The following is a 17217-nucleotide window of genomic DNA, read 5'->3' as shown; positions in this document are numbered from 1 at the left end:
TCAAGTAAATCACTCTCCCTGTCTGGGGGGGGGGGTCCCTAGTTAATATTTTAATGAAAGTCACGTCAAACAAAGATGGTGTTGGTTTTGGGTCTTTGCATGGAGCATGAGGATCCCTGTCACATGTCCCCTTCTCTGAGCACCTTCAGAGGATCATTTCACTTTCTCTTCTACCCTTGCCACATCAGCCTATTAGAAATGGGAGCGTCACTGCCCAGCTGTGGAATCTGACAACATGAAACAACTGGTCCAGGGGTCTTACCCTATCCCTTTAGGGTTCTGTCTGTGCCACAGGGTCTGCTGTCCTGGTGGCTCTGCAGGGGACAGGAGCAGGCAATGCAAGATGACAGAAGGGTGGGGTGTAAGGAGAGAGCAGGGCTCTATAGCCAGGAAGCTCTGGTTTTGAATCCCAACTCTGCCCCCTCTTAGCCGTAGGCTGCCCATCTCCCAGCAGTCCAGGTTCCTCTTCTATCTACTGGGCACAGATTCCCCACCGTCCAGCCTCGTGCCTTCCTCCTCACCAGGCAACTGGGCACACCTTGGAGAGGGCCTTGCTCTCCTGTCACTTGGGTTTCCACTTCCCAAATTTGCTGCGTGTCTGTCCCTGGACAGGGACCCCAGAGGGCTGAGAGCACTGGACCAACGTCAGGGCCCTGCCTTTGTCATTTTTGAAGCTGCAGCATCTGGCACATCGTGTTGCACACAGAAGTCACTCAATAGTGTTCACGGGATAAATGAATGAAAGTTATGAGTGGGACTCCAAGAGTCAGAAAGGCAAAGTGACAGACTCAGGTGTCTCACGCAACGCATGAGGTCTCTGCAGAGGGTCCTGAAGTCTCTCTGTCATGGGCAAAACAGAGAAGGGAAAACATGGCCAAGACTACTTGTCACTGAAGTGACACATTTGTCAGAGAAGCTCCATTTTACACCTGCTTCCCTTATAATTGTAATAATACCCACTTTCCCCCTCAAGAGGGTCCCATTTGGGATGATAAATTGTCTATCCTCCTGCAGGTAGGGACTCTGGTTCCCTGACCCCATCTCCTTCCTCATCTCACATCTCTCTTAACCTTAGACAGAAAAGCAATTAAAATGTCATCTATTATCTATTCATCGGATGCCCCATTTGAACCACTCTCACCCTGAAGGCCACCTTCCCCCCAGCCAAACCTGCCAACGCGCAGACCACCTGTCAAGGGTGGGGGGATGGACTGCTTAACTGTTCTCCACTGTTCCACCCACGAGTGGACCCAAGGCACCCTACAGTGTCCTCAGAGTTCTGGACGACTATGGGCACACGTTTGACAGGCCTGTGCCCAAGCAGCTCAGCTAACTAAGATGAACAAAGATTCATTCATCATAGCCCAGGGGGGCCCTGGCAGCCTCTCCTGAGGGTGGGGAGGAGGAGATGAGAGTTGGAGTCCTGAGCTCCATCCTCCTAGAGAAATGTGGGGCTGGGGGAGGCCTAGAGATGGCAGGAACTCCGCCCAGGAGCTTGCTAAGCCTGGATGGCCTCGGAGATTGGCATTTCCTGACCGGTTCTGTCTTGGCTGATGGACTGAGGGCTTGTGACCTGGCTCCCTGGCCATTGAGCCACGCAGTCAGCCCACTAATCTCCGCAGAAAAGAGGTGGTAGAGTGGGGGAGAGGCCTCCTGGTCAGCAGGAGCCCCAGCAATGAGCCCGGGCCCCAGCCACGTGGGGCCCTCCATGCCTGCTGCAGGCCTCGGGCTGGTGAGCCAGAGCAAGGCAAGCCAGGTGTGCACCTGCCACCCCATGGCCAGGCCAGGGCCAGCTCCACACAGCCACAGTCAAGAGTATGAGTATCCACTACTGAATGACCTCAACCTCCTGCTTTCCAACAGCTGCGGGAAATGGGGCAGACCTGAACGGACTGCAGCACTAACCCATTGCATTAGTGCTTTTCCAAACCCTGATTTGCCTAAATTTGGACCAATAGCATTGACTCAAGTGCTATATAAACCCCTAGACTAGCACCCCCAAGCGGCAGCCCTCTCAGCCCGTGAGAAGCCTATTTCTATTCTTGAATAACCCCTACTCCGTGGCCTCTTGCTTTCTGTTGTCTGTGAATTTCTTTCGTGGGATCTTCAAGACAAGAACCTGGAGAGAGGTTTTCAGTGACCTGTTGGGGCCCGTTGTGACACTGCAGGGCCTAGCCCACCATTAAGGCTGTAGCTTATGCAGACCCCACCCACCAGCAGAACAAGGGGGATCTCTGGTTTTAGTTGGGGGTGCCCTCTTACTGGTCCTCAGACCCTCAGAAGAGAAAAAGACCCACTAACGACTTAGCAGACTGAGCGCTTGGAGAGCCCCCACACACTCACAGATGCCTCTCTGGGCCTTAGCTCACTTGCCTGGGCTCAGCCCCTCCCTCTACACGCACTCCTCTGTACTGATAGGTGTCAGAAGACCTACTTGCAGGTGCTCCCCCTTGCTGATCCCCCACCAGGACAGAGAACCTTCACTCTCTGCCCCATAAAGGGCTACATCCTAGAGCCCACAGCCCACACTCAACTGGCACTTACCCAGCTGCCCCTCTGGGAATGGGGCATTAGAAATGGGAACCTGGGGGTCCAGGGTTGTGGCTCTTGCATAGCATGCGTGAGGCACTGGGGTTTGATCCCCGGCTCTACATACAAAATAAACAAATAAAATAAAGGTATTGTGTCCATCTATAACTAAAAAATATTTAAAAAGAGAAAAAAGAAAGAAATTAGAACCGGGGATGGCAGGTCTCATTCTTCCGGGCCTGCCCCCAGAAGTCCCCTTAGCTTGGGGTCTCCCTAGTTTTTCCCTGGATTTGCCTGAGCCCAAGGAGCCCCATCATCCAGGGCTCCCAGGCCCAGCCCCTACTTAACCAGGAGGCAAAGCAGGTCCTGCTGCTGCTCCCCCGAGCTGGCCACCTGCATTTTTCCTGGAGGAGGAGCCCTGGTGGCTCTGGCACCTCTTGGGGAGCAGTGGGGTGCCACACCTGGAGCTCTTTGTTGTCAAGAACTCAACCCTCTGTTCTTCTTGAATCCTCCTCCCAGCCCATGTTTCCCTACGTAGGCCAGGTCCTCCACTCTGAGGAACATCTCAGGAGCCATCCATCACCAAAGTCTTGGGGATGATTTCTGCAACTGTGTGGCTAGAAGGAAGCTGGAAACATCACTGCTCTCACCATGGAGAGACCCATGGCACCTGGAGGGCAAAGACTCTGTACCTTTCCCCAAGGCATCAGCCAGCTGGACAGAGGGCTCTCCCCAGAATTCCACAGGCCACATTCAAGTGTCCGATTGCTGCCCTCTAGCCACCCTGGATCACAGCCCATAGTAAGTATCTATTCGTGAATGATAGGGGCCTGCTGGGGACCCGACTGCTTTGTCTGGTGCAGGGGCCTGCAAGGCAGAGAGAATGTCCCTGTTAAAGGATGAGGAAATGCAGGTTCAAGCAGGGTACATGGTTCCCTGAGGCCACTTGGCAAAGTGCCAGGCCAGGGTTCAAGTTCAGCCCTTCCTCTCCCTAAAGCCGGTGGTCTTTTGCATCTGGGAGTTCAAAGCAGATCAGAATAAGAAGTAGTCCTAGATCTTGGGTAGCTCTCACCGAAGAAGGCAATAACAGGGTTATTCACAACTGCCTGCTACAAAAACCTGCTGTGGCACGGCCTGCCCACAGGGCTGGAACCTACTCGGAGGTGGCAGCAGAGGCAGAGAGTCACTGTCCCTCTGGGGCTTCAGAGAGGCATCTGGGAAGAGGTGGCCTGAGCTTGGGCCATGCAGGACAGAGAGGTTCTGAGCCACAGAGAGGCCAGGGTGAGGCTGTGGGGGGCGCTGAAGATGGATTTTAATCAGGCTTCTCTCAGGAAGCTCCCTGGTGGGATGAGTCTGTGGTGGGGGCTTCTCAGAGTCCCTTAAGTACCCGGATGCTGCTGATTGGGGCAGCCAGTGCCCAGCCTGGTGGGGTGGGCTGTGGAGGAGGAAGAACTGGAGGTCCCTGGGGAATCTGTTGGACGGTTAATCCTCGCAGGAGCTGCAGACTGGAGGGGGCAGGGAGGGCAGAGGGACAGCCACATCTGCGGGCCCTGCCTCCACCAGAGCGTCTGGGAGATTCAGCCACCTCCTGGCCTCCATCAGCAGGAGCCGGGGAGAGGCAGATAAGCAGGGCTGGAAGGACCCAGTGGCCCCAGCGCTGCAGACTTATTATTTTTCCCACACACTTGATTGACATGACCCACGGGGCATGAGGAATGGCCTTCACTGGGCCTCTCACTGGAGCTGGGAAGAGGAGGGCAAGGACCGCTCTGGGGTCCTTCCCCGGGGAGGCAGCCTCGGGTGGGGAGTGCTAGGACTTGCTGCTGCCTCCCAGGCCTGCCGTGGGGGCCGGGAAGGACACTGTCCTGCCAGCTGCAGGCTTTTCATCCTATTTGGGCCCAAGAGGGTGCTGCCTGAGGCTGTCAGGAGGCCTCCTGCCGAGTCAGAGAGGCTGTGGGCTTGCTAGGGGCTGGCGGTGGGGAGTCCTGGGGAGGGGAGGCCCCGCCTTTCTTGAGTCTGCAGGGACGCTGTGGGGCACAGCCCTCAACTTTCTGTGGGCCATTGGCACACGGAGACCCTCCCTAGACCTCAATGCCCACTTCTGCACAGGAGTGGAACACCTGCGCGTGGTCCAGGTGACCAGGGGCCCCGGTCAGAGCTGCTTTGAACAACACCATCTTCCTCTGCCCAAGGTGTTCCAGCCCTGAGTTGATCTCCTTCTGTGTGGTGCAATTTTCTTCTCCTACACTGTGAGCGGTCCACTGGGTCACCGCGGTGTTGGGCCGGAAGCCTGATTAAGAGAGTCAGTAGGTCCCTCAAAGTACAGGGACAAATGAGGCTTGAGCTTCTGCTCCACGTGGGGCCTGCTGCCTACTGAAAAGGCTCCCCTCAATTATCTCATTTCATTTTGACATCAGCTCTGGGAGGAGGCGGTCCTCATCCTCATTTCCCCCATGGGGCATAATTTCTTACACTTTAAGTCCTCCGGGGCTTCCCAACATTTTTGTTTTAAAACCCAGGCTCCTCCCACCCACCTTCCCAACAGCAGGCCCAAGAGGGCAGCTCCCCGGGCAGACTGTCTGTCCCCAGGCAGCCTCAGGGCCCGCAGCACTTCCCCTCTCCCTGTCCGTTCCATAGGCCTTTCCCCAAGACCACTAAGTCTTGCTTCTCCCCCAGGCAGGGTGGAACTGGGGCCAGGGAGCTGAGCCCTGGGCACAACATGTGGAGACACAGCATTTCCTCAATATTCACCCTAAATGCCTCCCTTGCCTCAGCCCAATCCTGGTGCGCCCCAGAGTCTCTTGGCCACCCCAAAGCACCCCTTTTTCCTTCAAAGTCCACAGCCTCCCCAAGGCCCCTGCATTGGATGGCGTCATGGACTGTGCAAACCCCGGGTGTCTTGATTCCTGCATGAGCATCCATCCCTGCAGAGACCAGTCCTCCTCTCTCCCCATCCTAGAGTCCTCCGGCCTGGGCCACCCCACCTCCCTCTCCAAACTTGCTGTCCTCTGTTCTCACCCATCCTCTTCAGCCTGGGAACTCGATTCATCTTTCAGAATCTACATAAAAATATGGCTCATCTTTTTAATAAAATATTATATACCCAGTAAAAATTATGCTTCCACATGGGTGAATTCTTCTATAATTTGGGTATAAGAAGAGGTTTCCTGCTGGGCGCAGTGGAGCACATCTGTAATCCCAGCGGCTTGGGAGGCTGAGGCAGGAAGACTGAAAGTTCAAAGCCAGCCTCAGCAATTTAGCAAGGCCCTGAGCAACTCAGTGAACCTCTGTCTTTAAATAAAATACAAAATAGGGCTGGGGATGTGGCTCAGTGATTGAGTGCCTCTGAGTTCAATCCCCAGTACCCACCCCTGGGTCCCCCCCAAAAAGAAGTTTTCTTAACCCGTGCCTAAAAATCCAGAGGGAATATAAGGAAATGTTGACTCTACTCCTCAAAAAAAAAAAAAAAATGATGTGACAAGCCCTGTAGGTAAAGTCACAGGTAAGTGATAACCTGGGAGACTGGGAGAACTATTTGCCGTATACATCCTAGATGAAGGGTTAATGATAGTAGTACATGAAAGTCTCCTAAAGGAACTGTACCCAATACAAAGTGGGAAAAAGACATGAACAGACAATTTACAAAAAGATATGTTAAAAATGAAAAATGACCCTTAGATCATGAAAAAAAAAGTTCAACTTTTACTTGTAAGAGAAACAAAATTACAATTACCCTTAGATACTAGTTTATGTCCAGGAGATTGGCAGAAATCCCACAACTCCATGGTACCTTCTGTTGGTGGGGTTGTGGGCAAACAGGCAGAAATACAAACTGGCCCAGTCCAAGGAGGGGGATGTGTATCAAAGCTACACACACGTGTATTCTTCAACTCAACAATCCTATTCTTAGAAATTTGTCCTAAAGCACAAGAGACACAATTTTTCCAAGCACAAGAAGCACATGCATCAGCATTATAGCATTATTTGTAATTGCAAACTATAGGGAACTATTTACGGTGGTCATACATAGGAAAGCGGTTGAATAAATCAGAATGTACAGACAGCGGAATATTATACAGATGTGAAAAAGACCAAGGAGGAGCTCCACAAACTGGTACAAAGTTATTTCCATGAGATACTATTCAATGCAAAGAGTATGAAAAAGAAGCATATAGAATATGGGATGTTTTCTGTAAGAAAGAAGAGAAAACATGAAAACTTATAGTTTGGCTTGTTTTAACAAAAAGTAATAGGATTGTAAGTAGAAAACCATGCAGTTGGTAACTTACAGGGGGTGGGACACAGGAGAGCGTGACATGTCTCCAAGTATATCTTTTTGTGTACTTTTGGCTTTGAAAAGTGTGTTCTACCCATTTAAAAATTTAAATTAAATAAAACCAATAAAAATAGAAAGGGAGAAATCCTGCAAATTGAAAAAAGAAAAAAAGGACCAAACTCTATTTCAAATAAATACCAAATGACACCGAAGAGTCAAAAAAAAAAAAAAAAAAGATGGAAGGAAAGAAGATGAACCCAAGGTGTTCCTGAACACGGCAGCTGGGATAGAGGGAGTGAGGGAGGTGTGCTGAGGGTTTGGGGAGCCCAGGTTTCACTTTGGAAGGACACAAAATAAGAGATGGAGAAGGCAGGAACAACCCTGAAGAAACAAATTGGAATTGGAGGCATCAGTGTGGACTCGGGATTTCTAACATGGGAACATGAGTGGACATGCACATCAGCATGTGGGTGTTACACACATGTTTGTACCTGCATGGGAGTTATGGATGGAACTGAATAGGTAAATGGGCACATGTGCAGTTCATGGTCTGTCCCTTCAATGGGCCAAGAAATAAAGATGCCCAGCGGATCTTGGCACTGAATCCATTTCCCACTATAAAGAAATCAGAGCTCCTCAGAGAAATGGCTGATTCCTGCACTAGAGCAGGGCAGGCAGGAGATGAGCCTGGGGCTTCGAGGGCCAGAGAACAAGAGCAACGTGTCTAGATAGGAATGGCAGCATAGCGACACCCAGTGTGGGTAGGCTGGAAGGAGCTCCCACCCTTCAAACCTGAGACAACGCAAGCACCAAGATAAGTTCAGTGAGAAATAACAGATTATCAGAAAAACAGGAAGCCATCAGTTAGTAAGATAATAAATAGACAAATAATACATTCTACTGCCCACAGTAGAAGGCCAAGGGCCAACTGGGACACAGGGAGCCAGCACAGGGGTCAGAAAAGCAACTTCACCACCATCATGTTAACGACCCAGTGAGGTGAGAGCCATCATCGGATGCATACTGGGTGAATGCATGAGGAGCAGGGGAACTGTGTGCCTCGACAGGGCTCCCCACAGACTGCTTCCCAGTTCCAAGGAGAAAAAAGACGTTGTTGTACCATGGAGAAAGCAGACAACACCTGGGAGATGAAGATCAACCCCACCAGCTGGTTGTCGTGGCACAGGCCTGTGATCCCAGCGGCTAGGGAGGCTGAGGGAGGCAGGAGGATGTGCAACTTGGTGAGGCTACAAGCAAGTAGGAAGACCCTGTCTCAAAGTGAAAAATCAAAAGGGCTGGGGATGTGGCTCAGTGGTTAGGCACTCTTGGGTTCAATCCCTGGTACAAAACAGACAGAAAGAAAGATGGAAGGAAGGAAAAAAGGAAAGAAGGGAGGGAGGGAGGAAAAAAAATTAACCTCACCAATGAAGACTGGTGAGAGCCTCCAGGTGTGGTTCCCAGAGAAGGTCCAAGAAAGCCTATGCAGGATTCTGACCAAGAACACATAATCTGGACCCAATCATAAGGCAACATTAGACAAACTTAAAATGGGAGAATTTGATTAAAAATAAAAGGGAGGGGCACTGCATTTTTCAAAGATGTCCATGTTTTGAAAGGTTAAGAAAGGCTGTGGAAATGTTCCAGATTAGAGGCCAAGGAGACAGAACTCAACGCAATACCCAGCCCTCCAAGGGATCCTGTGTTGGAGGGAGAAACGCTGTCAAGAACATCCTGAGGTGACCTGGCAAAGTTGGAACAAAAATTGTAAATTAGGTAAAAGTGGTGTATTCATATTAAATTCACTGACCAATCAGGGAATGTGCCCTAAGTTTGGGAAACTCATGCTGAGGTGTTTAGGGGTGTCAGGCCATGATGAGAGCAACTGACTCTCAAATGACGAGAGAGAGAGAGAGAGAGAGAGAGAGAGAGAGAGAGAGAGAGAGAGAGGGGCATGTGTGCACTCAAGAGCACATACCTGAGTAAACCATGGAACCCAGATGATCAAGACACTCAGGAGACATTTTAACCCACCCTCCACTCTGGCTTCTGGTCAAATCAACCCGCGGGGCCTCCACCTGGAGGCTACAGAGGCCCAGGGCGGGGTGTTTAATATCTTGTCTTCCTTTCCTCAGAGATGCCTCAGGCTGGCTGTGTCCCTGGACCAGCAATCACAGCGAGGTCAGGTGGCCCTCATCCCACCCTCCCTGTCCCTGCTCTCAGCAGCCTCCTGTCGTGGCCCCTTCAGTCCCATGGTGGGACAGCTCCCTAGCATTAAAGCCCTAGGTGCTGCACTGGGTCTCCTGAGCCCCCCAAGCCTGGGCTTTTGCACCAGCTCCTTCCACATGGCCCAGGGAATGTGCCACCTGGGTCTGGCAGGCCCCTTGCTCCTGCCAGCCCTCCCGGTGGACGTGCTTGGGTCTGGTGGTGCTGGAGGCTGGTGCTGGAGGCCCTGCATTCCGCGCGTGCGCAGCGAGGGTCAGCTGCAGAGCCTTGTGTGCTGCAGAACAAGAGCCTGGCGCGCTGCTCCGTGTCCCCATTTGATGTCATCTTTTCCTAAGTTACTGTTACAAGAAGGGAATGAAAAGCGAGAAGAGTCGTGGAGGAAGGCCTTTCTTCCTGGCGAAACCCTTTGTTGGGAACCCTTCAGGAGCCCGATTCAACGAGCGGAGCATGTGGCCTCGCATGGTCCTCAAAACGAGTTCCGAGCGACACTCGGGCTCCTCATTATTCATTCTATCAAAATCAAGATATTAGCTCAGCCTGCCGCGTCGTCAGGGCGGGCCCTCTGATGCATTGTCTGCTTCAAAGCAGAGAAGGCCTTTCATGCCAGGCCTGTCAAGTCCATTCTGTCCCCTGCCCCGTGTCGCAGACACGGGCAGGCTCGGGACAAAGCAGCGGAGCCAACGTGTGGCCCGCTGCTGCCTCTGCCTCGTTGGCACCCTGCGCTGGAGTCCCCGAGGGTGGCCTTGGAGCAGAGGGGAGGGCCCCGTCTGACCCCAGGAGGGGGGTCTCTCTCCTCCAGGACCACAACTGATTTTGAAGTGGGTGGAGGGGTGATGGCCAGGGACCCTGAGACTGAAAAATCAAAACTGCCTGGCTTCCGTGCGGCTTTATCTCTGGATGATAAAACCTCAGTGCCAGTCGGTTCCGAGGCTCCAGCAGGACACACAATGGCTTCCTGGCGCTAGCTTCCGCTGGACGGCAGTTAATGGCGCTGCTAGGAAGACTGTTGGGCTCTTAACTTAGTGGACGCTTCGCCTCCTTGAGGCCTGTGGGTGGGCCCAGAGTCCCCAGCTGACAGACTTCCCTGAATGGCTGAGAGGGAGTAGGACCCCATGGCAGGTTCAGAGTATTGAGCGCATGTCCCTTGGGGGCTCTCCAGCTAGCTCTAGACCCCCTGTGGGAACTGTAGGTGACTGGAGGAGGCTGGGTGGACCAAAGAAGGCTTCCCAGGGGAGGTGGGGTGTGACAGATGGGCGTTCATGGGAGAGGAGAGGGAAAGGCAGGGAAGAACTTGAGTGACCTGCTCAGGACCAGGCATCTGCCAGGGAACAGGTCAGAGGTCGGGCTGGAGGGAGCTTGACTGCAAGCAGGTATTTCTTCTTCCTGTTGTTTCCCTGAGCAGTCCTAAATTCAATATTAATTTCCCAAGAAAGACCCGTCTTGTTGATCAATGTTGATTTCCCCAGCACACCTGTTCATATTCCAGATGAAAATGTGTTGTAAGACCACTCCATTTGGCTGGTGATTACCATGGCAATCAGGTGCTCACTGACAGGACAGTGCTGCCCCTGAAGACAAGATTCTGCAGAGGGCAGCGAGGCAGGCAGGCTGGGGCTTGGGATGTGTTCTTCCCTGGGGAAGTCTCGGCAGGTGGCACAGTCCCAAGCCCTGGAGGCTTTGCAGGAAGAGGGGGCTGAGTCAGATTCGGGACAAGTAAGGGGCAGGCAGGTCCTGCATATGTTGGTGCTCCAGCGTCTGTAGAACTGGGACAGCTTTGCAGGATCCCGTACAAGAAAGCATCTGAGCCATCAGGCCCCCCAGGTCAGGCACCTTGGCTAGAAGACCATTCAACCTCCCCCTTGGGCCAGAAACCACCTCTAATGACTCCTGGGACATTATAAAGATGTGATTATTATAGCTTCGTTCCATCATAGGATTCTGGGTTAGGCTCCAGTGGAAGCCCAGGCCGCTTGAAGTTTATTATTTAATCCTGATATAGTCTGTTTTGTTTTCAAGACCTCCAACCAAGCTGACATTTCAGCTTCAGATCCCAGCTCCACAATTTACTGGCTATGTGACCTTGGGTGAATTACTGGGCTTCTCTGGTCCTTTTCCCTTATAAAAGGCGGATACTCAAAGTTGCTAATGCACACAATTGTTTTTAGAATGAAGTGAATTAATACATGCAAAACAGAACAGTACCTGTCAGAGTAAGTGCTCAGAAAGGCTGGTCACTGATGTCCTTGAATCTCCCCTGCACAAGTGTCATAGGGGAGGGAACTGAGGCCAGGCCACAAGACAAATGGATAGCCAGACTGTACCAGACAGGACTTGCCGTCTGGGCACTGCTCTCTAACATTATGGAAACCTTTCTTTTGATGAAGAATTGCATGGAATTGGAGAGGAAAATAAGAAGAAAAGAGACCTCATGGGAACCAGCATTTCGACACCCACAAGACCCACCAGGGATGCAGCAGAGCCTCCCTCTCAGTGCACGGGGGCAAGTAGGACAGAGGGTACAGCCAGTATCTTTGACTTTACCCAAGCACCGTGTCACCTCATTCTCTTGATAGACCTGTGCCACCCTCTCTGAACGAAGAGGACACCAGGGTCCCAGTGGCCCAAAGCTGCATGGTAATAATGGTGGACAGCCTGGGACTAGGCCCTCTCTCTGCCTCCCCACTCACAGCCCCTTCACAAAGATGTCAGTCAGCTTGCTGGCTTCTGGCTGACTTGTTGACAACAACAGCTAGGACCTGGTCCACCTTCTTAAGCCCAGTTACCCCTTTAGTCTAAAAGAAGCCCTGGAAGCTCAGATAGGGGATCAGAGCCTCAGAGCAAGCACACCCTAAAAAGGAGAAGACATCTAGAGTATTTGGTTGTTCCCACAATGGCCCAGACGTGGTAAATGTCTTAGTAACAGTCACGGCTGCACTGATTACCACTGCTGTTCTAGGCCCAGTGCCACCCTCTCATTTTCATATAATGACATTTGTCATCAAGGGGCTTATTTTACACTGTACCAGGCACCATATCATGCAAATCTGTCGGGGAGTCATGGGCTCTGTATTACACAACCTGCCCCACCAGAGGCAGTGACAGGCCATTATTTTGTGTCCTGCAAACTCTGCAGTGATAAGGAAACTGTACCAATTTGATGCTTTATCGGGTTGCAGGTTGAGGAAAGATATTATTTCAATCAAGATAATGATTCTATTTCTCAGACGGAAATGAGATTTTTTTTTCATGGCCTCATGGGGGTGCCACCAAAATCCGTCTTGGGGCTGGAATAGGCCATGTGCACATTCGAGGATTTCTTGCAGCCAGAGAGAGAGCATCAACACGAAGGAGAACTGGAAAAGACAGCTCGTTTGCAAGAGCAAAACATACACACCAGGCCTACACGACCACAAAATAAGTTCTATTTGGATACTTTTTGGCATTAGACGAAACCCAGGAGACCAAAATGCAGCAGGTAAGTGGGCGTTGTGTGCGCTGGGTGGCCTGGGGCATGCTGGATGGTCTAGAGAGGCTAAGGATGATCACAGAGATGCACAGGCCAGACCCAGCTGTGACAGGACCTCGGAAGTCTTCTACGCCTGCCTGTCACGTAGATAGGTTCCTGTACAGCTTTGTTGACAGATGACCTAGCTACCGTTTCAACGCCTCCCACCACAGGATGCTCACCCATTCCGTCACTGACCAGATCCTATGCGGAGAAAGCGCCTCCAAATTATGTCAAGTCACCTCATCAAAGGAAAGCACAGTGAGAATTCCCGAGGCGCTCACACGCAGTGGATCTAAATATACTCAGGAAACTGAAAACACGTTTCAGTAAGTCATTAAACAACGTGCGAATGGCAGCAGATAATAAGTGCAGCAAGACCTCAATAATTTGCACTAAATAGAGCATTTAGTGAAACTTTAAATTATTTTCAAGATTGCGGAATTCCAAGGGCTGCAATACAGAATCCTCAAACTATGTGTGATTTGCTTTAAATAATACTTATTATTTGCAATCAGAAACAATGATAGCTTGCAATTCTTATCACTTATTAAGCAGTTTGGAAATGTGTGCAAAATTGCTCAACACTTTAAATCTTCCACGGTGGGTTGACCAGACTATGAACTGCTCTCCTTCCAAAAAAGGGCCACATTCCAGCTCATCCCTTTCTGGAGTAACTCCAACTGCTGATTCTTGAGACCCAAGAGTATCTTTCAGTACAACATGAGATTCACTAAAACTTGGATATCTAAACCACACTGTCACTGTGAGCATACAAGAGATGGGCAGGGGACTTTCTACTGGAGATCTTTTGGTACTTTTGAAATTAGAACCACAAGAGTATAATACCTATTAAGAATGAAATTCCAATAAAATTCAATTTTTAAAAAATCACACATTATGAATTTTTTTCTTCTTCTTCTTTTACATCATGAATACATATAATTTTTGTCAATGGTACCTCAATAAGGCATTATGAATTTCTGTTTTAATACCTGTACCTCTAAATGCAAACCTAACTGCAGTGAGAATTACTGCCAGGTCAGAGGAGCGTGACATGTGGCTGTCCTCACACTAGAGACACTCATGAGAACAACAGGAGATGCAACTGTTGGGCACCCCTTACCAGCTGCTGAGAGCATGGCCGTGGCTTTCACCGTGACAGTCTCTGGATTTGCTGCTCTTCGCTGACACGATGCCATGGAGCCTATACCCCCAGCAACACTCTGGAGGCAGCTGATGGCGAATGGGCTACACAAGCCCTGACCCTTGTCTCCCAACCAGATGTCACCACAGTGTCATATGTGTGAATGGAGCCGAGGACCCTCGCCCTGAGAGCTCATTCTCACTCGGGGCCTCCTTCTTTTTCCTGCCTCCCCCTCTCCAACAGTGCTTCCTAAGAGCTTTCCCAAGAGAGTTCCATGCACCCAAAACCTACTTAAGCTATGCTTCTGGGGAGCCCCAACTCAGCAGTCACCAATGGTTCCAAATGAAGCCCTCTCTTGTCGACAGAAAGCATCCCTGGTGTTAGAAGCACACAGAGCCTTCTGTTTTGAGGGCAAAACCTTCCCCACCCTGCCAAAGACCATCCGTCTGACATGTACGGCCCAGGAAAGCCAGCGACCCAAAATGCTGGCCTCCAGGACAGAATTCCTACAGCAGGAACAGACAACACTCACTCTTCCTCTCCAGGACGAAGGCACAGAAGGCAGGGCCACGCCTGGAAGGGCCTGCTCCTTAATTAGAGATCTACTCATGGACAGTGTGGACTTCTCAGCTCTGTCACTCACGAGCTCAGTGAATATTTAGTGACTCCAAGCCCAGTGTCCTGAATCTCCAAAATAAGAATACCGAATAGAGCCTTTGTACAGCTCCTAGGCAGCAAGACCCGAACGTGTGCTACAGATTGGTAACGCTGTGGAAATACCGGTTGCTGGTACTGGGATTCAGAATTAGCACAAAACAAATAAGGAATTAATTTTGGTTAAATAAATAAATCCCTGCTGCTCTTCGTCCTGGGTACCAAAAGCTCTGGGGAAGGGCAAGGGGACAGCTGGGAACACTATCTTTGTGACTATCCACCTGTGGCTCAGGGAATGACTCCACCACTGGTCTCATAAAGTGCTGGTGGCCCTCAGGTGCTGCTGTTTGGAGGAGGCTCTCTCTCTCTCTCTCTCTCTCTCTCTCTGTCTCCCAGGGAAGATTCCTAATACAGAATTTCTTGTAATCTATCCAGTGTATTGATCTCAAGTACAACTTCAAGTTTGGTGGAAAATCCATGCAGCCATTTCCACATGCAGCAGCAGACAAATGGGCAGAAATTTAATTGTATTTACAGAGGCGAGGGATTCTTTATTGCATTCTGGTTCTTTGCATCTGGACCGTTCATGAAGCTATTCCAGACCTTCAGCTCCTGACCAACCTCCCAGCCCTGCCGACCCAGGCCTGTGCTGCACTCCCTGCAGGCCCAACCAGGTCCCAGGAGGGGCCTCTGGCCCTGGTCCTCCTCCTTGGAAAGGCCTGCCTCCTCCACCCCGGGTCAAATGTCTCCTTCCCCAGGAAATCTTCCCTCCTCGCCCCCCAGCACCAGTTGGTTGGTCTGTACCAGAGGCAGCCCATGCACCCTTCCAGAGAGCTCTTTATTTGTCCCACATGTAGATGTCTTCTCTTTCCACACTGGGAGCCCCTCCAAAACACAGCCTAGGCCTGCTGGCTCTCGTGGCCTGCTCAGAGACTGCAGGTAATGCCTGGCCCCAGGTGACTAAGGCTCTCAGGCTGGTGGGGGGATTGTACATATGTCTACTCTTAGTTTAAGATGCTATAACATGGCCCAGATGAGGATTTACTGTTCTAAATAGCAGCCAACTTAGCACTGTGTGAAAGCACGCCTTTCTTTTCCCCAGAGGAGTCCTGCTCTGCCCACTCACCCATCCGCAGGCCAAGGGAGTGACTGTCTTGTGAAGCCAACAGGAATGTCCTCCACTTGGAAGACAGAGCCAGGGTTCCAAGCCTCCTCCTTCAATCTGACGCCTTATATGCCAGGGTCCAACCCACTCAACAAGAGTCACCTTCCAGAAGAACCCAAAGCCCATTCCACCCAGGTCTTGCTTCTTTTCCCTACTAGGGAAACCTGCCCACTGGTCAGGAACACTGTGAAACCACACAACCAAACGAGCAAGATTCATACTCACAAGCACCAACGCCTTAGTCTTCAATTTCAGGCCACTAGCTTTTCGGCCAACCTGCTCATTTCCTGCAAAGAGAAGAAAGGGACAGAGAATCACATTAGCATCTGCTCTGGGGATCCCTCGGCGCTTTCCTGGCCGACCTCAGGCTTCTGCACCTTCTCTGCATTCCCACTCCCAGCAGCAAGCATCTTCCCTCCCTGGGAACACCATGTGCTCGCTGGGTGGGCGCCCCCACTGCCGCAGGCCTCTAGGCTCAGCCCACGCCGCCTCCTCCCACTCCCGGCGCCGTGCCAGTCTCAGATTGACCACTGCCTCCAATTCCCTGAAGGCGCTGGGCTTCTTCCCACTCCGGAGTGAGGCCTCCACTTCTGTAGCATGGGGTTGCCTAGCAACCCTGCGCGCGCTCCGAAGGCCCTCCTAAATTGGACCTCACAGCACAGGGCATCTCCTTGTACAGCTGCCTGCATCTTAACAATCTGGCCCTGAATAATAACACAATGGTAATTGCGTTCGTGGACCCCCAAACTACATTTAAATAATGTTCAAGAGCTGACACCAACCAACAAAGGCCAGAAAATGCATCGCGGAGGTTGACGACGAGGCCAGGCGGGAACGCTTGGTGCGGGAGGGAGTTGACACCAAAGACCTGAGTTAATGACAATGCCAACCTGCACGGCGACTTCTCCTGCCTTCTGCCGGAGTGTGTCACCGTTTTAATGTGTAGTAATGTGAGTTTCGGCAATTAATGTGCAGAAGTAGTGACGTTCGGAGACAGGATGCCCTTTAGCTCTGCTGACACACGCGTGCATTTTTGGAGGGAGCTGGGGAGGGGAAGATGGTGGATGGGAAGGAGAACTCTGCCTGAGTGATTTTTCTTGGCTTTTAGGATCGTGGCTAAATACATTTAGAAGGGGAGGGAAAGGACTCATCAAGCAAGAGTTCAAAGCACTTGCTACTTCAGTGAGGGACCAATGCAAAGTGACTGCTGTATTTTAGGATAAGAAGTGAAGGCAAAGGGGTCTTGGCACGGGCTCCAGCACAGAGTGAGGGGGCTCAGCATGGCATAGGGAAGGTGGCGTGCATGACAGACCTGCCTTCAGTCTGTGGCCCTGGCAAAGAAGAACGCGCACCTCTGCTCAGGTGCAAGAGTCTAACGCAGGCGCAATAGCCAGATGGCAACCTGCTCCTTGTGGAGTGACAGCAGGGGCCAGGGGATCAGGCCTCAGCATTTGAAAATCTGGAGCTTTTTTTTTTTTTTAGTTCAAAAACCTCCCATCAGGCACTCACACCGACATTCAAACACACACATCCACCCAAAGCATTATTTACGACAGCCCAAAGGACCAGGAAAACCAGCGTCCGTCAGAAACTGAACAGGTAAACCAAATGTGGTACATACATAGGAGGGAACATTATTTGACCTAAAAAAAAAAAAAAAAACCGAAGAAGGAAATTCTGAACAACATGCTACACCATGAATGAACCAACCAGGATAG

At 51.2% G+C, this 17217-nt stretch overlaps 1 protein-coding gene across 1 annotated transcript in view; it reads right to left on the bottom strand.

Annotated features, from left to right (window-relative positions):
* Zbtb7c (zinc finger and BTB domain containing 7C) overlaps window positions 1–17217 on the bottom strand; it is a 262054-nt gene that overhangs the window by 125839 nt on the left and 118998 nt on the right. Inside the window, exon 2 of the mRNA XM_048806258.1 lies at window positions 15725–15786. The gene's annotated coding sequence lies outside the window, so the exon portion shown is untranslated. The remainder of the gene's footprint in view (window positions 1–15724; window positions 15787–17217) is intronic.

The sequence above is a fragment of the Marmota marmota genome, unplaced genomic scaffold, assembly GCF_001458135.2.
Source record: "Marmota marmota marmota unplaced genomic scaffold, marMar, whole genome shotgun sequence".
In the NCBI taxonomy this organism is placed as follows: Eukaryota; Metazoa; Chordata; class Mammalia; order Rodentia; family Sciuridae; genus Marmota; species Marmota marmota.
This window is presented reverse-complemented; position numbering and strand designations above follow the sequence as displayed.